Source organism: Sciurus carolinensis, chromosome 9, assembly GCF_902686445.1.
Source record: "Sciurus carolinensis chromosome 9, mSciCar1.2, whole genome shotgun sequence".
Lineage (NCBI taxonomy): Eukaryota > Metazoa > Chordata > Mammalia > Rodentia > Sciuridae > Sciurus > Sciurus carolinensis.
The window spans coordinates 20810979-20817923 of NC_062221.1; positions in this window are offsets into that span (position 1 = coordinate 20810979).

A 6945-nucleotide genomic window follows, 5' to 3' on the forward strand; every position below is an offset into this window, starting at 1 on the left:
ATCTATCTCCCTTCATGGCTCCTGAAATGCCTACAAAAACTGTTCTATAGGAGAAGTCTGGGGAACTGAAGAAAAGACATAGGAATTCCTTCTGGGCAGGGAAAGGATGAATGTCCAAGAGTCCCTGTACTGAGGGTCTCATAGTTGCAAACTTTATCTCTAGACAAAGATCCTGCTTGTTCTGGGCAGCCCTGTTCCACACTGGCCCCTATTACAGGCTCAAAGGGAAGAGGTATCTTCAGAAGAAAGACTGAGGCCTTTGTGAGATGGTTGAGTCTCTCCTACATGGTCACCCATTTTTTCCTCTTCTGCTGTTAATAAATCCTGACTCTTCTTGGGAGTGGCCTGCATGGTTTAAGCCAGACCTATCATATATCCTATCCTGGGAATTAGAAGAGGTAAGAAAGGAAGGGTAAAATTTGATGTGTGTCATCTGAGAAGATCCCCTAGTCGTTACTGCAGCTGACATGCACAGAGCACCCCAACCCTGAGATTCCAAGTTCCACAGCCAACTTTTCATTCCTCCGTTCTGCGAGCTACCTTGGGAGCCTTCCCATCAATTACATACAGACTTCCTCCTCCCCACAGGTTTTGTGATTTCTCCCCTTGCTTAAGTCAGTCGGAAATGGTTTCTGTTGTTGCTGCAGAATCTTGGCTGATATAGAAATTGGTTCCAGAAATTAGTTGTAGGCAGCAGGCCCTCAAGGTATGTGGAATTGGTCATGGCCCAAATGGAATGTGTAAGTACATAGAGAAGGAGCAGCTAATTCAGTTACCTATTGTGCTCACCTGAGATGACACCAGCTGAATGAGGGTGCAGTGTTGGAGACCAGCGGCCGCTGCCACAGAACACAAAAGAGAATGAGACATGGGGATGATGGGTCCTTCTGAGAGCATCTGATAGTTGGAAGCAAGTGACCGACATAAAAAATCTCTCCTTCAAGTGAGTGATCTCTCCCTGCTGTGACTCATGGGATAATATTCCTTAGAAAATTTCAGGAACTAAGTGATCTCTTTCATAAATGGCAACACTAATTAATTTACAACCTCATTGACCAGGGGTGTGGGTGGTGGAGCTTGTGACGCTAGAATGGGGACATCTGTGAGCACTGGAGGACTCAAGGACCTTACCTTTCCAAACCCCTCTGAAACATTCCCCCTTCCCCCCAATCCCATACCTCTTTTTCCTACAGAAGTGGAGCTGTTCTCCAAATAAGCGAGATTTGGACTCAACTTGGCCTAGAGAGTTAAATGAGTGATCGGGGTACAGAAGTAAAAGGTACGCCTGGAAATAATTGCAGGTCCATTGTCTGGGGAAACGTGGGGAGCATAAATGTTGAGAGAGTTTAAATAATGAGGGTGGAATGAGCATTTAATAATGGGGAATGGAATATAACCTTAAATAAGTCAGAATCTATTGTCATAGGTGCACCCATCAGACACTGCACCTGTGTGGACACGCAGCTGGATTCCAACAATTTGATACTTGTATTAATAAAAAACCTCTACTGACAACTAACCCATGCTGGGTGAACTCAAAAGGCCAGAAACTGCAGAAATGTGGAGAATAGAATTCAAAGACACACCCTATTGCTAATTACCCTGAAAGGACCTGAAAGACTGTTCTATCTCTCTTGCTTTAAGAAATAGACATTAAAGAAAATGCCAGAATCTTTTCAAGATGCTCTACTTGTAGTCTGTACTGGGTCAAGGATACTGTGGATGAGAATCAGTTGTCTTTGGGGATGGAAAAACCTAGGGACCCTACTGTTATGAGGTTGGCAGATTCCTAGGGCAAGACATCCCAGGGCACTAGAAGCAAAGCAGTTTGGGTTCTCCTAATAGGTAGTTTTGTAAGTGTGGTGGTCTGTACTCAGCAAATAGTCTTGTGGGTAGCACACTAGCTGTGATTAATCAATCACTTGCCCCCACAGACTATGACCCTCTCAACCTCTGTTGAGGCTAGGCTCAGGCTAGGTTATGCCGCAGTAACACCACCAGAAATCTCAGTGATGATTTGAAATAACAAAGATTTAAATTTCACTCACTCAATACTATTTTTTTTTCTGAGAATTAGTTGTGGGAGAGACTGATGGGAGGCACAATAAGTATCAAAGTTACTTAGGGGCCCAAGCTGATAAAGGAGCCACATTCTCAAATGAAGGCTGTCCAGAGGACAAAGGAGCCCTGGAGTGTCTCAGCCTCAGAGGAGGGGCAAGTACTTTCTCATTGGCTAGTCTCATGCAACCAACAGGGGGCCAGGAAATGTGGTCTTGCTGCATCCTTAAAGGGGAAATACCCTTAAAACTGAAAATATTTGGGAAACAAAACCCAACTTCTAACTACCACACCCTTTTATTGACCTAAAACTCCATGAGGGAGTTCCCCGAAACATTTTAAAAACAGTGGGGACTTTTAGTACTTTTGAGTGGTTCCAGTTGATATCAGTAACACCAAGAACTGGATGCTGGGAGTGACAGCCCCACCTGAGATGGCCTGACATGGCACTGGGGAAGGGAAGTCTTCCTGGCAGGGCAGTTTTGCCTGGGATGACAAATGAGTTGATGTGAGGCTCTATGTAATTCCTGAGCAGTGACTGTTGGATGCCTGGGTGGCCAGAATCTCAGAAGGAGCAGGACAAGAAGTTTGTGCCCCCAGGGAGGGATAAACTCTCCAAATGGGTTCAGAGTCTGAAAATTCCTGCTCCCCTAGGAAAGTGCCCCAGAGGACCTGGATTGTGCCCTCCAGAGTCCACAAGCAGATTAGTAGAAGAAATTGCTTGTTGAAGAAGACTCCATTTTTTTTTTTTTTTTTTTTTTTACACTAACTTGGAGATGATAACAGGGAGATGATGTGCAAGAGGTGGGCACTCTCCTGTATGTGTGCTCTGTGTACTGTTTCTCGCAGATTCCAAATAAACAGGTCCAGGAATAGGCACTGCTTACAATCCCCTAATTTTTCTTCTCATTCATGTGTCTCAAAGCACACATCCTCTCCCTCTCTCTCTCTCTCTCTCTCTCTCTCTCTCTCTCTCTCTCTCTCCCCCTGTGAAGAGAGAGAGAGCACGATTCTCTTTCTTAGGTATATCGTTCCATGAGTTATGACAAACGCATAGTTACTTATCCACCAACATGGTCATGATACAGAATAGTTTTATCATCCAAAATTTTCCTTTGTTGTTAGATGTTTTATGTTCAAAGGAGGGGAGCTTCCACTAAAGAACACAATAAAGTCCCCGTGGCTGACCTGGGTTGCAAGGGGATCCTCTTTGTGTTCATGCTGCCCGAATAAGTACTCCATTGACCAAGCAGGCCATCCACCAAGAAATCAAGGGCCGCAGAGATGGTGAAAGCAGCCCATCATTCTCTCCCCCTAGACGTTGGTGGGAAAGGTTTGGGAATAGAAAGAAATATGAGAGTGGATTCTGTGGGTCTGTAGTGAGAATGCAGAACTAACCAGGTCCCAGAGGTGGCTTCAGGCAGGGCAGGCTGGACTCACAGCCAGGCCTTATCTTCCTTCAGAGGCCATCAGAGCCTCAGTAGGCAGGACAGCCTGAAGGATGCTGGACTCTTGACCCATCCTGCTCACTGTGCTGGGATGAGGGCCTGGTCTCCTTCCCAGGCCATTGAGCCTGCAGGACCTGTGGCCACCTGTGTCTGAAGGGCTCTGCCTTCCCTGAACTGTACCCAGGGGTGAGCTGCTGGAGCCCACGGGCCCTCCCCATACTCTTCCCAAAGAAGGCACCGTCAGTGACCACCGTTACCGCCCACTGTGACATCATGTGGCCTGCAGGAGTGGGAGGACAAGAGACTCCACAATAAGAGGGTCTCACGGTGAACAATTAGCCTCAAGTCTGCTGGTCAGAGGCCACCGCTAGGTCTGGCCAAACAGCACAAAGAGTACCATTCCAGTGGCATCTGGAAATGTAGAAATGAGAGAGGGGAGATGTTTAAAACGGGTAAGTGGAATCAAGGCTGCTGTGGGAGGCTTCCTCTCTCTCTCTATCTCTCTCTCTCTCTCTCTCTCTCTCTCTCTCACACACACACACACTCTCTCTCTCTCTCTCTCTCTCTCTGTCTGTTAGGGTGAGTGAGCATTTGTGAGCCTTTGTGTGTGACTGAGGGTGGATGAGGGGGAGGCGGAGGACCAGCAGGAACTGAGATGATGGTACAGGAGCAGCTGTCCCACACTGGCCTCTGGAAGGAGAAAAGAGACCTCATGGAGAGAAAGAGTGAGAAGGAGAGACAGAGAGAGAGAGAGAGAGAGAGAGAGAGAGATCTTATTGGGTGATCCTCACAGAGCAGGACATACATCCCTAATCAACGATCAGTTAATAGGGACCAGAGGTACCTGCCTGTCATCAGGGCACACCTGTGTTCCGTCAGAGTCTAGGTACTGGCAACAAAACAAACAAACAGCTCTTCTGGACGGATCTCCTGGGCAGGAGCTTTCAAGATAAAGATGATTCCCATCCTGTGCTGCTTCTTTTCTTCACTCATTCATTCATTCATCCCTCCATCTGCTGGGTCCCTCTTCAGTGCCAGGTCCTCACCATACATGGGTAGACGTTTTTCTTCCAGAACCACAGTCTCTTTGGGTTGTTGCCACGGGGTCCAGACCTTGGGAAGGAGCTGAGAAGAATAAGGCCCCATGATCAGGTTGAATCTGCTCCAGCCCAGGGAGAAGTGCCTGGCACAGAGAGTGTGGAGCCTGGGACAGGCTGCTGGAAGGTCATGACATTGTGGTGCATGCTGTCACACAGCTCCTGAGTGGCACCCGCTCCGGCTGAGAAGCAGGGACGTCTGGTCCAGGTCAGTTGGAGATTGATTTACTTGACATGTCCATGCTATATGTCTATTGGATTTCTACAGATGGCTGATCTTTGTTGATATCACCCAGACAGAAGGAGAGTGATGGGACGGGTGATCTGCATGGCTCCTGCCCCTGCAGACTTTCCTGGCAGTAGGACTGTTTAATCCTTACGGGCAGGCATGGCCCTGCCAGTCCCAGAGACCATATTCAACTCCAGGCAGGGCCTTGTTTAGGACCCTGGGACCTGTGACTTACTGACTCAGAGTCCATCAGCTAAGTGTGGTTCCAATTCCAGGATTACAGAACTGAGGGGCTCCTTCTTTTCTGGATTAGCTGGTCCTGTGGCTACCTCCCTCACTCTCTGTGGCAAACCCCCTTGTTTGGGTGCCATCTCCTTCTGAACTGTGGCAGGCCCTGGCACAGTTGACTTCAAGTCCTCCAGAGATTAGTCCTGCCCCTGAGTTTGTGTCTGGGCCCTGACATCTCTCAGACTTTGTCTCGTTCTCAGTCTTGGTCCACTCCTCTGCTGACCCCTACCTGCAGGTTCCGCCCCATCTGTGGACCCACCCACTCATGCTCCTCAAATGTGTGCATGCTTGCAGGAGCCCTTGCAGTCAGACTTGAACCCCTGTCCTCCAACCTCACAGAAAATGTCTGCCCAGTCTACATCCTGGAATGTTGTAAGCACTGGGGATGTGCTTATCTTTCCTGCCCTTGTGACCTAGGATCCCAGTTGCTGGTGGTTGGATTCAGTGCTACCTCCTCACTTCTTCCTTCCATGCTACCTGCCAGGAGACATTGGCAGGTCCTCCTCCCAACCTTGCTGCTTGCTTACCTACTGGTCTTAGACTGGGCCCTGTGTCTCTATGTTGGGCCCGTACAAGGCTATGCCCCTGGGCAGTCTCACCTGGATGCCAACTTTGTAGAGGCCTACAGGGAAAAGGACACCATGTGCCTCTCTGGACGTCTCAAAAGGGAGGATATTTATGCGAAGTAACCTAACCATAAGTTTCTGGGTTCAAAGGGGACTCTTGGGAGGTTGTCCACCAAGATACAGACCAGCCAGGAGGAAGGGCTGGAACAAGGAGTTCTAGAAAGTTGACCCTATTTTGTAACTAATTACCTAATGTCATATTAAAAACATATTAAAAACAAAAGATAATCCTGACCCTAGAAAGGTATGTGCTGGAACCCTGAGGATCAAGTGCAGTCTGTTCCAGCTTCATGGCCTGGTTGTCAGCATGTGAGCTCTGATCAGGGATTCTTTGGGGGCTGGAACATGACAGAGGAAGTTGGATCTCCCAGCCGAGGTGGCTGGGCCATTAGTGAACTCCCTAAAGGAAGTAGCACCTCAGGTGGGAATTGGGGTGGACTTGTTCAGTCTTCTTCCCTGCTTAGAAATCCACCCTCCCTAGTTGGCTGGCAGTGGTAGGGTGGTGACAAGCCTGGGTTTTCGATGAGGACAAACCAGGATACAGAATTAACTTCATCTCTCTATTCCTTAGTTTTCTCATTTGTAAAATAAAAGCTCTCACATTTATATCAGAGGATTGTTACAGCAATTAATTGAGATATTGAGATAATGTATGTAAAACACTTGGTGTGTTGCCTGGAACACAGTAAATTCCTAAGAAATGATATCCATTGCATTTAATCTTTAAACTTAAGTGACCAAGTTATTTTTCTTTCTTTTCTTTTCTTTTTTTTTTTTTTTTTTTTTTTTTTTAATTCAGGAGGAAGTTCATTTCCTTTTACTACCTTGTTTTTTCATCTTCAGTGGCCTGATACTTGGACCTGAGCTGTTTCCTAGGGCCCGGGGACTGATCAGTCTCACTGACCAATGCACTGTTTAGCCCTTCAACTGGGACTCCTCTCTGGAAGATGTCACAAACAAGCCACGCATACAGAGTGTGCAAGACCTTTCCATTTATACTCTGTTGCTTGAAGATGTTTTGATACTGCATTCCAATCTGTAATCACAATGATGTGAACTAAAGGGCTTTCTTTGAGGAGAACAAGAATATAAAGTGGGTGAGTGCATGCCGAGGGGCCTAGGGTGGGGGTGAGGTGACCCCCATCTCTCTCCCTTTCTCAACCCGGAGCTCAAGTCTGTACCTCCAGCTTCATTCTCCT